We start from the raw sequence: 16,577 nt of genomic DNA on the forward strand, positions 1-16,577 counted from the left end.
GAAATTGGTAGCTTAGAGCATGTAAAATCAACAAAAAAACCAATAAACCACATGTAATCACTTTTATAGACACCATAAACGTGGATTCGAAATAATCCTTATAACCACCATCAAATCTTAAGAATCTCAAACACCTCAAAAAACCATGCCAAACCATCTCTCGGGTTGGGAGACGTAAGTCCATAGTCCCATGAAAAAAAACCATGAGTCAACACACATAAGCTTAGAGATGTGAGCCGCCGTGAGTCAACACGTGAGCTTAGAGACATGAGTTGTAAGCCTAGAGACATCCACTATGAGTCTAGAGGCATATAAGACATGAGTCATGAGCCAAGTCTAGAGTTGTGAGTCGTGAGTCTAGAGACGTAAGTCAATAGACATGAGTCTGAAGCTGCGAGTTAACAAACGCGAGTCTGGTCAACCTAATAGTATACCAGGCAATTCAAACAGTATGGTACTAATGTGATTCTAGGAAACCTAATATTATAACAATGAATTAAAAGTGTTTGGTAAAGCAGCTCTTGAAGACCTATAAAGACACACCTACCTTGTCATACGAATTACACAAATAATTCTTGTCCTTTATAATTATTGGGGTGTAAGTACTACATGAGCCAGAACCTGTGAGTCCATAAGCATGAGCCTAGAGGCTTGAGCCCACTAGTAAGGGCGATGAGAGGCCAACTCATTAGATGTTTGTGAGCTTGTTTCTTCAAAAACTGTGTGAGCACACAAAAATGAGTCTAGAGCGCGAGTCTAGAGATGCACATAGGTCGTCCAGAGACACGAGTCTAGAGATGCGTGTGTGTGTCCAAAGGCATGAGTCCCATAGAAATAAGCCTCATGATCTTGACCCCCCAAGAGAAGCGAGTATATGCCAAGAAAAGCAATACAGAGCGTCAAAGAAAGCAAATTTGTTGGAAAAATCTGAGTGCACACACAAGACACACACCTTCTATACATTTCCCAAGCACATCATCTCCATTTTTCACTGAGAGTATCAATTATCTTTCCCACATTCTGCATCTCCTAGGAAGCGTGGACACGTACGTACACGTGCAACTAACCTCATCAATGGAAACCCTCTAAGTACATATATAGATGGGGGGACCATGGTAGGTATGGGAGCCAACCTTATCTCTTGTATTACAATTGGCCATGTAAGTACCTCCAAAGCGCTTTAAAGAATATAACCTCACCCTCGACTCTATTTTAACATAAACACAACCTCACCCTAGTCCACATATTAGCCATATATAAATCCAATCTCTAAGCATCAAGTTATGAGATCTTGGATTAATATCATGTTGTGCATGGTCTAGAGACTATTATCTAGATACCCATGAAACATCATTAAATGGTAGTCTTGGCAATAATTTTGCCAATCAAAAGGTGCACCTAGTTTAAAGGGCCCACCAAGCCCCTTCCACAAAAATAGAAGGAGGCCTTTCATGAAGATGCATGCATAACTTCTACTTCTATATCCTATCGTCGCTCGTGCATGGTTTGGGCACCATCTACCCATGCAAAATCATTCATGATAGTGGTCATGGGGTGATAACCCCATTGATCAAAAGGCGTGGGTTGCTTCTACCAAAATCATTCATGATAGTGTACCTCTTTAGGCCACCTTGACTACCCCAAGGTACCCAAAGATTATCATCAATTTGCCATACATCTAGGTCACATATCACTTTAGAGTCTACCACTTATCCTGGCATGCCAATTTCACGTTATATCTTGGACCATCTACACCTCTTCAACTTGGGAGCTAGCTTCACCACTAACCTGGGTGATGTGGTCACCTTTAGGAAGGGAGGGAGGGGGACGTAGTTTCACCCACCTATCACACCTTAAGGAGCTTTGCCATCTTATTTGCTGGAGTTAGCACATGTCATACCATATAAGGAGCTGTGCCGTCTTATTTTTTTGAGTGATCTTTGCCAGTTTATTTGCTTGAGCGAGCACCTGTTTTTACAAGATAGCACTTTAGAATATAAAGGAGCCTTACCACACACGAGCATAATGTCAAATTAGGGGAAGTCTAAAGTGACCTTACGACGATGAGCTTAATGCCAAACAGGGCACGTCTAAGAAATTTGTGTTTAGGACTCGTAATAGTGGTTGTACCATTTTTAATTTTTAACTAGCCTATATAAGTGAATTTCCGTAATAAGCATTACACATTCATTCCCTTGCAACCATAGAATGCTTAAGTTTTAACTTCCCCATATAAGTCAACTTCAATAATGATCATTACACATTCATTCCCTTGTATATGATGTGAGCCTAAATCATTAGGACATAATGTGTAAGCCTATAGACATGAGTCTATAGGTATACATAAGCTTGAACCCGTGAGTATAAGCATGAGCCTAGAGGCTTGAGCCCACTAGTAAGTGTGATGAGAGGCCAGCTCATTAGATGTCTCTGAGCTTGTTTCTTCAAAAACTGTGTGAGCACACAAACATGAGTCTAGAGCGCGAGTCTAGAGATGCGCATAGGTCGTCCAGAGACATGAGTCTAGAGATGTGTGTGTGTGTCTAAAGGCGGGAGTCCCATAGAAATAAGCCTCATGATCTTGACTCCCCAAGAAAAGCGATATCTAGTAAATGCCAAGAAAAGCAATACAGAGCGTCAAAGAAAGCAAATTTGTTGGAAAAATCTGGGTGCACACACGACACACCCCTTCTATCCATTTCCCAAGCACATCATCTCCATTTTTCACTAAGAGTATCGATTCTTTTCCCCACATTCTGCATCTCCTAGGAAGCTTGGACACATACACGTGCAACTAACCTCATCAATGGAAACCCTCTAAGTACATATATAGATGGGGGGACCATGGTAGGTGTGGAAGCCAACCTTATCTCCTGTATAACAATTGGCCATGGAAGCACCTCCAAAGCGCTTTGAAGAATATAAGCTCACCCTCAACTCTAATTTAACATAAACACAACCTCACCCTAGTCAACATATTAGCCATATATAAATCCAATCTCTAAGCATCAAGCTATGAGATCTTGGATTAATATCATGTTGTGCATGGTCCAGAGACTATTATCTAGATACCCATGAAACATCATTAAATGGTAGTCTTGGCAATAATTTAGCCAGTCAAAAGGTGCACCTAATTTAAAGGGCCCACCAAGCCCCTTCCACAACAATAGAAGGAGGCCTTTCATGAAGATGCATGCAGAACTTCTACTTCTATATCCTATCGTCGCGCATGGTTTGGGCACCATCTACCCATGCAAAATCATTGATAATAGTGGTCATTGGGTGATAACCCCATTGATCAAAAGGCGTGGGTTGCTTCTACCAAAATCATTCATGATAGTGGTCGTGTGGTGATAGCTCCATTAATCAGAAGGCATGGGTTTCTTCTACCTACCAGGTGATTTTGAAGGGACCAAGCCACCTCCACAATAGAAGGAGGCCTACATGAAAGAAATCTACTTCACATCTACCTCTTTATGCCACCCTGACTACCCCAAGGCTACCCAAAGATTATCATCAATTTGCCATACCTCTAAGTCACATATCACTTTAGAGTCTACCACTTATCCTGGCATGCCAATTTCACGTTATATCTTGGACCATCTACACCTCTTCAACTTGGGAGCTAGCTTCACCACTAACCTGGGTGATGTGGTCATCTTTAGGAAGGGAGGGAGGGGGACATAGTTTCACCCAGGTTTCACTATAACACCACAAGGAGCTTTGCCGTCTTATTTGGTGGAAATAGCACATGTCATACCATATAAGGAGCTGTGCCATCTTATTTTTTTGAGTGATCTTTGCCAGCTTATTTGCTTGAGCGAGCACCTGTTTTTACAAGATAGCACTTTAGAGTATAAAGCAGCCTTATCACGAGCTTTAATGTCGAATTAGGGGAAGTCTAAAGTGACCTTACGACGATGAGCTTAATGCCAAACAGGGCACGTCTAAGAAACTTTTGTACATACTTACTTAGGACTCGTAATAGTGGTTGTACCATTTTTGATTTTTAACTAGCCTATATAAGTCACTTTCCGTAATAAGCATTAAACGTTCATTCCCTTGCAACCATAGAATACTTAAGTTTTAACTTCCCTATATAAGTCAACTTCAATAATGATCATTACACATTCATTCCCTTGTATATAATACTTAAGATGTGTTCTCTTCTCTAATCTCGCTTGCTTGTGCGCTCTATTGAATCTTGCATGATTGATGGATGCTTGCTAGATAGGTTTGATTGTAGGTTTTTTCTTTCTTTCTTTTATTAGCTTCTTCCCCCCATTCTACCATTTGTGAGAGAAGACCACTCCAAAGGATATCCTCTTCTTGAATTAGAGTGAGGAAGAAGTGATTTTTCGTTCATGCATTTCATAATTTTGTTCTTAGCATTTCTAAATTCAAAGTGGAATAAACTAACCCAAAAACATAAGCCGCTTGTGCGTGAATTAGAGTGAGGAAGTTGTGAATTTTTTTGTTCATCCATTGCATAATTTTGTTCATTTCCATGGTGAAATTGGTAGCTTAGAGCATGTAAAATCAACAAAAAAACCAATAAACCACATGTAATCACTTTTATAGACACCATAAACGTGGATTCGAAATAATCCTTATAACCACCATCAAATCTTAAGAATCTCAAACACCTCAAAAAACCATGCCAAACCATCTCTCGGGTTGGGAGACGTAAGTCCATAGTCCCATGAAAAAAAACCATGAGTCAACACACATAAGCTTAGAGATGTGAGCCGCCGTGAGTCAACACGTGAGCTTAGAGACATGAGTTGTAAGCCTAGAGACATCCACTATGAGTCTAGAGGCATATAAGACATGAGTCATGAGCCAAGTCTAGAGTTGTGAGTCGTGAGTCTAGAGACGTAAGTCAATAGACATGAGTCTGAAGCTGCGAGTTAACAAACGCGAGTCTGGTCAACCTAATAGTATACCAGGCAATTCAAACAGTATGGTACTAATGTGATTCTAGGAAACCTAATATTATAACAATGAATTAAAAGTGTTTGGTAAAGCAGCTCTTGAAGACCTATAAAGACACACCTACCTTGTCATACGAATTACACAAATAATTCTTGTCCTTTATAATTATTGGGGTGTAAGTACTACATGAGCCAGAACCTGTGAGTCCATAAGCATGAGCCTAGAGGCTTGAGCCCACTAGTAAGGGCGATGAGAGGCCAACTCATTAGATGTTTGTGAGCTTGTTTCTTCAAAAACTGTGTGAGCACACAAAAATGAGTCTAGAGCGCGAGTCTAGAGATGCACATAGGTCGTCCAGAGACACGAGTCTAGAGATGCGTGTGTGTGTCCAAAGGCATGAGTCCCATAGAAATAAGCCTCATGATCTTGACCCCCCAAGAGAAGCGAGTATATGCCAAGAAAAGCAATACAGAGCGTCAAAGAAAGCAAATTTGTTGGAAAAATCTGAGTGCACACACAAGACACACACCTTCTATACATTTCCCAAGCACATCATCTCCATTTTTCACTGAGAGTATCAATTATCTTTCCCACATTCTGCATCTCCTAGGAAGCGTGGACACGTACACAACTAACCTCATCAATGGAAACCCTCTAAGTACATATATAGATGGGGGGACCATGGTAGGTATGGGAGCCAACCTTATCTCTTGTATTACAATTGGCCATGTAAGTACCTCCAAAGCGCTTTAAAGAATATAACCTCACCCTCGACTCTATTTTAACATAAACACAACCTCACCCTAGTCCACATATTAGCCATATATAAATCCAATCTCTAAGCATCAAGTTATGAGATCTTGGATTAATATCATGTTGTGCATGGTCTAGAGACTATTATCTAGATACCCATGAAACATCATTAAATGGTAGTCTTGGCAATAATTTTGCCAATCAAAAGGTGCACCTAGTTTAAAGGGCCCACCAAGCCCCTTCCACAAAAATAGAAGGAGGCCTTTCATGAAGATGCATGCATAACTTCTACTTCTATATCCTATCGTCGCTCGTGCATGGTTTGGGCACCATCTACCCATGCAAAATCATTCATGATAGTGGTCATGGGGTGATAACCCCATTGATCAAAAGGCGTGGGTTGCTTCTACCAAAATCATTCATGATAGTGTACCTCTTTAGGCCACCTTGACTACCCCAAGGTACCCAAAGATTATCATCAATTTGCCATACATCTAGGTCACATATCACTTTAGAGTCTACCACTTATCCTGGCATGCCAATTTCACGTTATATCTTGGACCATCTACACCTCTTCAACTTGGGAGCTAGCTTCACCACTAACCTGGGTGATGTGGTCACCTTTAGGAAGGGAGGGAGGGGGACGTAGTTTCACCCACCTATCACACCTTAAGGAGCTTTGCCATCTTATTTGCTGGAGTTAGCACATGTCATACCATATAAGGAGCTGTGCCGTCTTATTTTTTTGAGTGATCTTTGCCAGTTTATTTGCTTGAGCGAGCACCTGTTTTTACAAGATAGCACTTTAGAATATAAAGGAGCCTTACCACACACGAGCATAATGTCAAATTAGGGGAAGTCTAAAGTGACCTTACGACGATGAGCTTAATGCCAAACAGGGCACGTCTAAGAAATTTGTGTTTAGGACTCGTAATAGTGGTTGTACCATTTTTAATTTTTAACTAGCCTATATAAGTGAATTTCCGTAATAAGCATTACACATTCATTCCCTTGCAACCATAGAATGCTTAAGTTTTAACTTCCCCATATAAGTCAACTTCAATAATGATCATTACACATTCATTCCCTTGTATATGATGTGAGCCTAAATCATTAGGACATAATGTGTAAGCCTATAGACATGAGTCTATAGGTATACATAAGCTTGAACCCGTGAGTATAAGCATGAGCCTAGAGGCTTGAGCCCACTAGTAAGTGTGATGAGAGGCCAGCTCATTAGATGTCTCTGAGCTTGTTTCTTCAAAAACTGTGTGAGCACACAAACATGAGTCTAGAGCGCGAGTCTAGAGATGCGCATAGGTCGTCCAGAGACATGAGTCTAGAGATGTGTGTGTGTGTCTAAAGGCGGGAGTCCCATAGAAATAAGCCTCATGATCTTGACTCCCCAAGAAAAGCGATATCTAGTAAATGCCAAGAAAAGCAATACAGAGCGTCAAAGAAAGCAAATTTGTTGGAAAAATCTGGGTGCACACACGACACACCCCTTCTATCCATTTCCCAAGCACATCATCTCCATTTTTCACTAAGAGTATCGATTCTTTTCCCCACATTCTGCATCTCCTAGGAAGCTTGGACACATACACGTGCAACTAACCTCATCAATGGAAACCCTCTAAGTACATATATAGATGGGGGGACCATGGTAGGTGTGGAAGCCAACCTTATCTCCTGTATAACAATTGGCCATGGAAGCACCTCCAAAGCGCTTTGAAGAATATAAGCTCACCCTCAACTCTAATTTAACATAAACACAACCTCACCCTAGTCAACATATTAGCCATATATAAATCCAATCTCTAAGCATCAAGCTATGAGATCTTGGATTAATATCATGTTGTGCATGGTCCAGAGACTATTATCTAGATACCCATGAAACATCATTAAATGGTAGTCTTGGCAATAATTTAGCCAGTCAAAAGGTGCACCTAATTTAAAGGGCCCACCAAGCCCCTTCCACAACAATAGAAGGAGGCCTTTCATGAAGATGCATGCAGAACTTCTACTTCTATATCCTATCGTCGCGCATGGTTTGGGCACCATCTACCCATGCAAAATCATTGATAATAGTGGTCATTGGGTGATAACCCCATTGATCAAAAGGCGTGGGTTGCTTCTACCAAAATCATTCATGATAGTGGTCGTGTGGTGATAGCTCCATTAATCAGAAGGCATGGGTTTCTTCTACCTACCAGGTGATTTTGAAGGGACCAAGCCACCTCCACAATAGAAGGAGGCCTACATGAAAGAAATCTACTTCACATCTACCTCTTTATGCCACCCTGACTACCCCAAGGCTACCCAAAGATTATCATCAATTTGCCATACCTCTAAGTCACATATCACTTTAGAGTCTACCACTTATCCTGGCATGCCAATTTCACGTTATATCTTGGACCATCTACACCTCTTCAACTTGGGAGCTAGCTTCACCACTAACCTGGGTGATGTGGTCATCTTTAGGAAGGGAGGGAGGGGGACATAGTTTCACCCAGGTTTCACTATAACACCACAAGGAGCTTTGCCATCTTATTTGGTGGAAATAGCACATGTCATACCATATAAGGAGCTGTGCCATCTTATTTTTTTGAGTGATCTTTGCCAGCTTATTTGCTTGAGCGAGCACCTGTTTTTACAAGATAGCACTTTAGAGTATAAAGCAGCCTTATCACGAGCTTTAATGTCGAATTAGGGGAAGTCTAAAGTGACCTTACGACGATGAGCTTAATGCCAAACAGGGCACGTCTAAGAAACTTTTGTACATACTTACTTAGGACTCGTAATAGTGGTTGTACCATTTTTGATTTTTAACTAGCCTATATAAGTCACTTTCCGTAATAAGCATTAAACGTTCATTCCCTTGCAACCATAGAATACTTAAGTTTTAACTTCCCTATATAAGTCAACTTCAATAATGATCATTACACATTCATTCCCTTGTATATAATACTTAAGATGTGTTCTCTTCTCTAATCTCGCTTGCTTGTGCGCTCTATTGAATCTTGCATGATTGATGGATGCTTGCTAGATAGGTTTGATTGTAGGTTTTTTCTTTCTTTCTTTTATTAGCTTCTTCCCCCCATTCTACCATTTGTGAGAGAAGACCACTCCAAAGGATATCCTCTTCTTGAATTAGAGTGAGGAAGAAGTGATTTTTCGTTCATGCATTTCATAATTTTGTTCTTAGCATTTCTAAATTCAAAGTGGAATAAACTAACCCAAAAACATAAGCCGCTTGTGCGTGAATTAGAGTGAGGAAGTTGTGAATTTTTTTGTTCATCCATTGCATAATTTTGTTCATTTCCATGGTGAAATTGGTAGCTTAGAGCATGTAAAATCAACAAAAAAACCAATAAACCACATGTAATCACTTTTATAGACACCATAAACGTGGATTCGAAATAATCCTTATAACCACCATCAAATCTTAAGAATCTCAAACACCTCAAAAAACCATGCCAAACCATCTCTCGGGTTGGGAGACGTAAGTCCATAGTCCCATGAAAAAAAACCATGAGTCAACACACATAAGCTTAGAGATGTGAGCCGCCGTGAGTCAACACGTGAGCTTAGAGACATGAGTTGTAAGCCTAGAGACATCCACTATGAGTCTAGAGGCATATAAGACATGAGTCATGAGCCAAGTCTAGAGTTGTGAGTCGTGAGTCTAGAGACGTAAGTCAATAGACATGAGTCTGAAGCTGCGAGTTAACAAACGCGAGTCTGGTCAACCTAATAGTATACCAGGCAATTCAAACAGTATGGTACTAATGTGATTCTAGGAAACCTAATATTATAACAATGAATTAAAAGTGTTTGGTAAAGCAGCTCTTGAAGACCTATAAAGACACACCTACCTTGTCATACGAATTACACAAATAATTCTTGTCCTTTATAATTATTGGGGTGTAAGTACTACATGAGCCAGAACCTGTGAGTCCATAAGCATGAGCCTAGAGGCTTGAGCCCACTAGTAAGGGCGATGAGAGGCCAACTCATTAGATGTTTGTGAGCTTGTTTCTTCAAAAACTGTGTGAGCACACAAAAATGAGTCTAGAGCGCGAGTCTAGAGATGCACATAGGTCGTCCAGAGACACGAGTCTAGAGATGCGTGTGTGTGTCCAAAGGCATGAGTCCCATAGAAATAAGCCTCATGATCTTGACCCCCCAAGAGAAGCGAGTATATGCCAAGAAAAGCAATACAGAGCGTCAAAGAAAGCAAATTTGTTGGAAAAATCTGAGTGCACACACAAGACACACACCTTCTATACATTTCCCAAGCACATCATCTCCATTTTTCACTGAGAGTATCAATTATCTTTCCCACATTCTGCATCTCCTAGGAAGCGTGGACACGTACACAACTAACCTCATCAATGGAAACCCTCTAAGTACATATATAGATGGGGGGACCATGGTAGGTATGGGAGCCAACCTTATCTCTTGTATTACAATTGGCCATGTAAGTACCTCCAAAGCGCTTTAAAGAATATAACCTCACCCTCGACTCTATTTTAACATAAACACAACCTCACCCTAGTCCACATATTAGCCATATATAAATCCAATCTCTAAGCATCAAGTTATGAGATCTTGGATTAATATCATGTTGTGCATGGTCTAGAGACTATTATCTAGATACCCATGAAACATCATTAAATGGTAGTCTTGGCAATAATTTTGCCAATCAAAAGGTGCACCTAGTTTAAAGGGCCCACCAAGCCCCTTCCACAAAAATAGAAGGAGGCCTTTCATGAAGATGCATGCATAACTTCTACTTCTATATCCTATCGTCGCTCGTGCATGGTTTGGGCACCATCTACCCATGCAAAATCATTCATGATAGTGGTCATGGGGTGATAACCCCATTGATCAAAAGGCGTGGGTTGCTTCTACCAAAATCATTCATGATAGTGTACCTCTTTAGGCCACCTTGACTACCCCAAGGTACCCAAAGATTATCATCAATTTGCCATACATCTAGGTCACATATCACTTTAGAGTCTACCACTTATCCTGGCATGCCAATTTCACGTTATATCTTGGACCATCTACACCTCTTCAACTTGGGAGCTAGCTTCACCACTAACCTGGGTGATGTGGTCACCTTTAGGAAGGGAGGGAGGGGGACGTAGTTTCACCCACCTATCACACCTTAAGGAGCTTTGCCATCTTATTTGCTGGAGTTAGCACATGTCATACCATATAAGGAGCTGTGCCGTCTTATTTTTTTGAGTGATCTTTGCCAGTTTATTTGCTTGAGCGAGCACCTGTTTTTACAAGATAGCACTTTAGAATATAAAGGAGCCTTACCACACACGAGCATAATGTCAAATTAGGGGAAGTCTAAAGTGACCTTACGACGATGAGCTTAATGCCAAACAGGGCACGTCTAAGAAATTTGTGTTTAGGACTCGTAATAGTGGTTGTACCATTTTTAATTTTTAACTAGCCTATATAAGTGAATTTCCGTAATAAGCATTACACATTCATTCCCTTGCAACCATAGAATGCTTAAGTTTTAACTTCCCCATATAAGTCAACTTCAATAATGATCATTACACATTCATTCCCTTGTATATGATGTGAGCCTAAATCATTAGGACATAATGTGTAAGCCTATAGACATGAGTCTATAGGTATACATAAGCTTGAACCCGTGAGTATAAGCATGAGCCTAGAGGCTTGAGCCCACTAGTAAGTGTGATGAGAGGCCAGCTCATTAGATGTCTCTGAGCTTGTTTCTTCAAAAACTGTGTGAGCACACAAACATGAGTCTAGAGCGCGAGTCTAGAGATGCGCATAGGTCGTCCAGAGACATGAGTCTAGAGATGTGTGTGTGTGTCTAAAGGCGGGAGTCCCATAGAAATAAGCCTCATGATCTTGACTCCCCAAGAAAAGCGATATCTAGTAAATGCCAAGAAAAGCAATACAGAGCGTCAAAGAAAGCAAATTTGTTGGAAAAATCTGGGTGCACACACGACACACCCCTTCTATCCATTTCCCAAGCACATCATCTCCATTTTTCACTAAGAGTATCGATTCTTTTCCCCACATTCTGCATCTCCTAGGAAGCTTGGACACATACACGTGCAACTAACCTCATCAATGGAAACCCTCTAAGTACATATATAGATGGGGGGACCATGGTAGGTGTGGAAGCCAACCTTATCTCCTGTATAACAATTGGCCATGGAAGCACCTCCAAAGCGCTTTGAAGAATATAAGCTCACCCTCAACTCTAATTTAACATAAACACAACCTCACCCTAGTCAACATATTAGCCATATATAAATCCAATCTCTAAGCATCAAGCTATGAGATCTTGGATTAATATCATGTTGTGCATGGTCCAGAGACTATTATCTAGATACCCATGAAACATCATTAAATGGTAGTCTTGGCAATAATTTAGCCAGTCAAAAGGTGCACCTAATTTAAAGGGCCCACCAAGCCCCTTCCACAACAATAGAAGGAGGCCTTTCATGAAGATGCATGCAGAACTTCTACTTCTATATCCTATCGTCGCGCATGGTTTGGGCACCATCTACCCATGCAAAATCATTGATAATAGTGGTCATTGGGTGATAACCCCATTGATCAAAAGGCGTGGGTTGCTTCTACCAAAATCATTCATGATAGTGGTCGTGTGGTGATAGCTCCATTAATCAGAAGGCATGGGTTTCTTCTACCTACCAGGTGATTTTGAAGGGACCAAGCCACCTCCACAATAGAAGGAGGCCTACATGAAAGAAATCTACTTCACATCTACCTCTTTATGCCACCCTGACTACCCCAAGGCTACCCAAAGATTATCATCAATTTGCCATACCTCTAAGTCACATATCACTTTAGAGTCTACCACTTATCCTGGCATGCCAATTTCACGTTATATCTTGGACCATCTACACCTCTTCAACTTGGGAGCTAGCTTCACCACCACTAACCTGGTGGGTGATGTGGTCATCTTTAGGAAGGGAGGGAGGGGGACATAGTTTCACCCAGGTTTCACCCACCTATAACACCACAAGGAGCTTTGCCGTCTTATTTGGTGGAAATAGCACATGTCATACCATATAAGGAGCTGTGCCATCTTATTTTTTTGAGTGATCTTTGCCAGCTTATTTGCTTGAGCGAGCACCTGTTTTTACAAGATAGCACTTTAGAGTATAAAGCAGCCTTATCACGAGCTTTAATGTCGAATTAGGGGAAGTCTAAAGTGACCTTACGACGATGAGCTTAATGCCAAACAGGGCACGTCTAAGAAACTTTTGTACATACTTACTTAGGACTCGTAATAGTGGTTGTACCATTTTTGATTTTTAACTAGCCTATATAAGTCACTTTCCGTAATAAGCATTAAACGTTCATTCCCTTGCAACCATAGAATACTTAAGTTTTAACTTCCCTATATAAGTCAACTTCAATAATGATCATTACACATTCATTCCCTTGTATATAATACTTAAGATGTGTTCTCTTCTCTAATCTCGCTTGCTTGTGCGCTCTATTGAATCTTGCATGATTGATGGATGCTTGCTAGATAGGTTTGATTGTAGGTTTTTTCTTTCTTTCTTTTATTAGCTTCTTCCCCCCATTCTACCATTTGTGAGAGAAGACCACTCCAAAGGATATCCTCTTCTTGAATTAGAGTGAGGAAGAAGTGATTTTTCGTTCATGCATTTCATAATTTTGTTCTTAGCATTTCTAAATTCAAAGTGGAATAAACTAACCCAAAAACATAAGCCGCTTGTGCGTGAATTAGAGTGAGGAAGTTGTGAATTTTTTTGTTCATCCATTGCATAATTTTGTTCATTTCCATGGTGAAATTGGTAGCTTAGAGCATGTAAAATCAACAAAAAAACCAATAAACCACATGTAATCACTTTTATAGACACCATAAACGTGGATTCGAAATAATCCTTATAACCACCATCAAATCTTAAGAATCTCAAACACCTCAAAAAACCATGCCAAACCATCTCTCGGGTTGGGAGACGTAAGTCCATAGTCCCATGAAAAAAACCATGAGTCAACACACATAAGCTTAGAGATGTGAGCCGCCGTGAGTCAACACGTGAGCTTAGAGACATGAGTTGTAAGCCTAGAGACATCCACTATGAGTCTAGAGGCATATAAGACATGAGTCATGAGCCAAGTCTAGAGTTGTGAGTCGTGAGTCTAGAGACGTAAGTCAATAGACATGAGTCTGAAGCTGCGAGTTAACAAACGCGAGTCTGGTCAACCTAATAGTATACCAGGCAATTCAAACAGTATGGTACTAATGTGATTCTAGGAAACCTAATATTATAACAATGAATTAAAAGTGTTTGGTAAAGCAGCTCTTGAAGACCTATAAAGACACACCTACCTTGTCATACGAATTACACAAATAATTCTTGTCCTTTATAATTATTGGGGTGTAAGTACTACATGAGCCAGAACCTGTGAGTCCATAAGCATGAGCCTAGAGGCTTGAGCCCACTAGTAAGGGCGATGAGAGGCCAACTCATTAGATGTTTGTGAGCTTGTTTCTTCAAAAACTGTGTGAGCACACAAAAATGAGTCTAGAGCGCGAGTCTAGAGATGCACATAGGTCGTCCAGAGACATGAGTCTAGAGATGCGTGTGTGTGTCCAAAGGCATGAGTCCCATAGAAATAAGCCTCATGATCTTGACCCCCCAAGAGAAGCGAGTATATGCCAAGAAAAGCAATACAGAGCGTCAAAGAAAGCAAATTTGTTGGAAAAATCTGAGTGCACACACAAGACACACACCTTCTATACATTTCCCAAGCACATCATCTCCATTTTTCACTGAGAGTATCAATTATCTTTCCCACATTCTGCATCTCCTAGGAAGCGTGGACACGTGCACGTGCAACTAACCTCATCAATGGAAACCCTCTAAGTACATATATAGATGGGGGGACCATGGTAGGTATGGGAGCCAACCTTATCTCTTGTATTACAATTGGCCATGTAAGTACCTCCAAAGCGCTTTAAAGAATATAACCTCACCCTCGACTCTATTTTAACATAAACACAACCTCACCCTAGTCCACATATTAGCCATATATAAATCCAATCTCTAAGCATCAAGTTATGAGATCTTGGATTAATATCATGTTGTGCATGGTCTAGAGACTATTATCTAGATACCCATGAAACATCATTAAATGGTAGTCTTGGCAATAATTTTGCCAATCAAAAGGTGCACCTAGTTTAAAGGGCCCACCAAGCCCCTTCCACAAAAATAGAAGGAGGCCTTTCATGAAGATGCATGCATAACTTCTACTTCTATATCCTATCGTCGCTCGTGCATGGTTTGGGCACCATCTACCCATGCAAAATCATTCATGATAGTGGTCATGGGGTGATAACCCCATTGATCAAAAGGCGTGGGTTGCTTCTACCAAAATCATTCATGATAGTGTACCTCTTTAGGCCACCTTGACTACCCCAAGGTACCCAAAGATTATCATCAATTTGCCATACATCTAGGTCACATATCACTTTAGAGTCTACCACTTATCCTGGCATGCCAATTTCACGTTATATCTTGGACCATCTACACCTCTTCAACTTGGGAGCTAGCTTCACCACTAACCTGGGTGATGTGGTCACCTTTAGGAAGGGAGGGAGGGGGACGTAGTTTCACCCACCTATCACACCTTAAGGAGCTTTGCCATCTTATTTGCTGGAGTTAGCACATGTCATACCATATAAGGAGCTGTGCCGTCTTATTTTTTTGAGTGATCTTTGCCAGTTTATTTGCTTGAGCGAGCACCTGTTTTTACAAGATAGCACTTTAGAATATAAAGGAGCCTTACCACACACGAGCATAATGTCAAATTAGGGGAAGTCTAAAGTGACCTTACGACGATGAGCTTAATGCCAAACAGGGCACGTCTAAGAAATTTGTGTTTAGGACTCGTAATAGTGGTTGTACCATTTTTAATTTTTAACTAGCCTATATAAGTGAATTTCCGTAATAAGCATTACACATTCATTCCCTTGCAACCATAGAATGCTTAAGTTTTAACTTCCCCATATAAGTCAACTTCAATAATGATCATTACACATTCATTCCCTTGTATATGATGTGAGCCTAAATCATTAGAACATAATGTGTAAGCCTATAGACATGAGTCTATAGGTATACATAAGCTTGAACCCGTGAGTATAAGCATGAGCCTAGAGGCTTGAGCCCACTAGTAAGTGTGATGAGAGGCCAGCTCATTAGATGTCTCTGAGCTTGTTTCTTCAAAAACTGTGTGAGCACACAAACATGAGTCTAGAGATGCGCATAGGTCGTCCAGAGACATGAGTCTAGAGATGTGTGTGTGTGTCTAAAGGCGGGAGTCCCATAGAAATAAGCCTCATGATCTTGACTCCCCAAGAAAAGCGATATCTAGTAAATGCCAAGAAAAGCAATACAGAGCGTCAAAGAAAGCAAATTTGTTGGAAAAATCTGGGTGCACACACGACACACCCCTTCTATCCATTTCCCAAGCACATCATCTCCATTTTTCACTAAGAGTATCGATTCTTTTCCCCACATTCTGCATCTCCTAGGAAGCTTGGACACATACACGTGCAACTAACCTCATCAATGGAAACCCTCTAAGTACATATATAGATGGGGGGACCATGGTAGGTGTGGAAGCCAACCTTATCTCCTGTATAACAATTGGCCATGGAAGCACCTCCAAAGCGCTTTGAAGAATATAAGCTCACCCTCAACTCTAATTTAACATAAACACAACCTCACCCTAGTCAACATATTAGCCATATATAAATCCAATCTCTAAGCATCAAGCTATGAGATCTTGGATTAATATCATGTTGTGCATGGTCCAGAGACTATTAT

Source organism: Cibotium barometz, chromosome 30, assembly GCF_041138505.1.
Source record: "Cibotium barometz isolate CiBa-2024 chromosome 30, ASM4113850v1, whole genome shotgun sequence".
Lineage (NCBI taxonomy): Eukaryota > Viridiplantae > Streptophyta > Polypodiopsida > Cyatheales > Cibotiaceae > Cibotium > Cibotium barometz.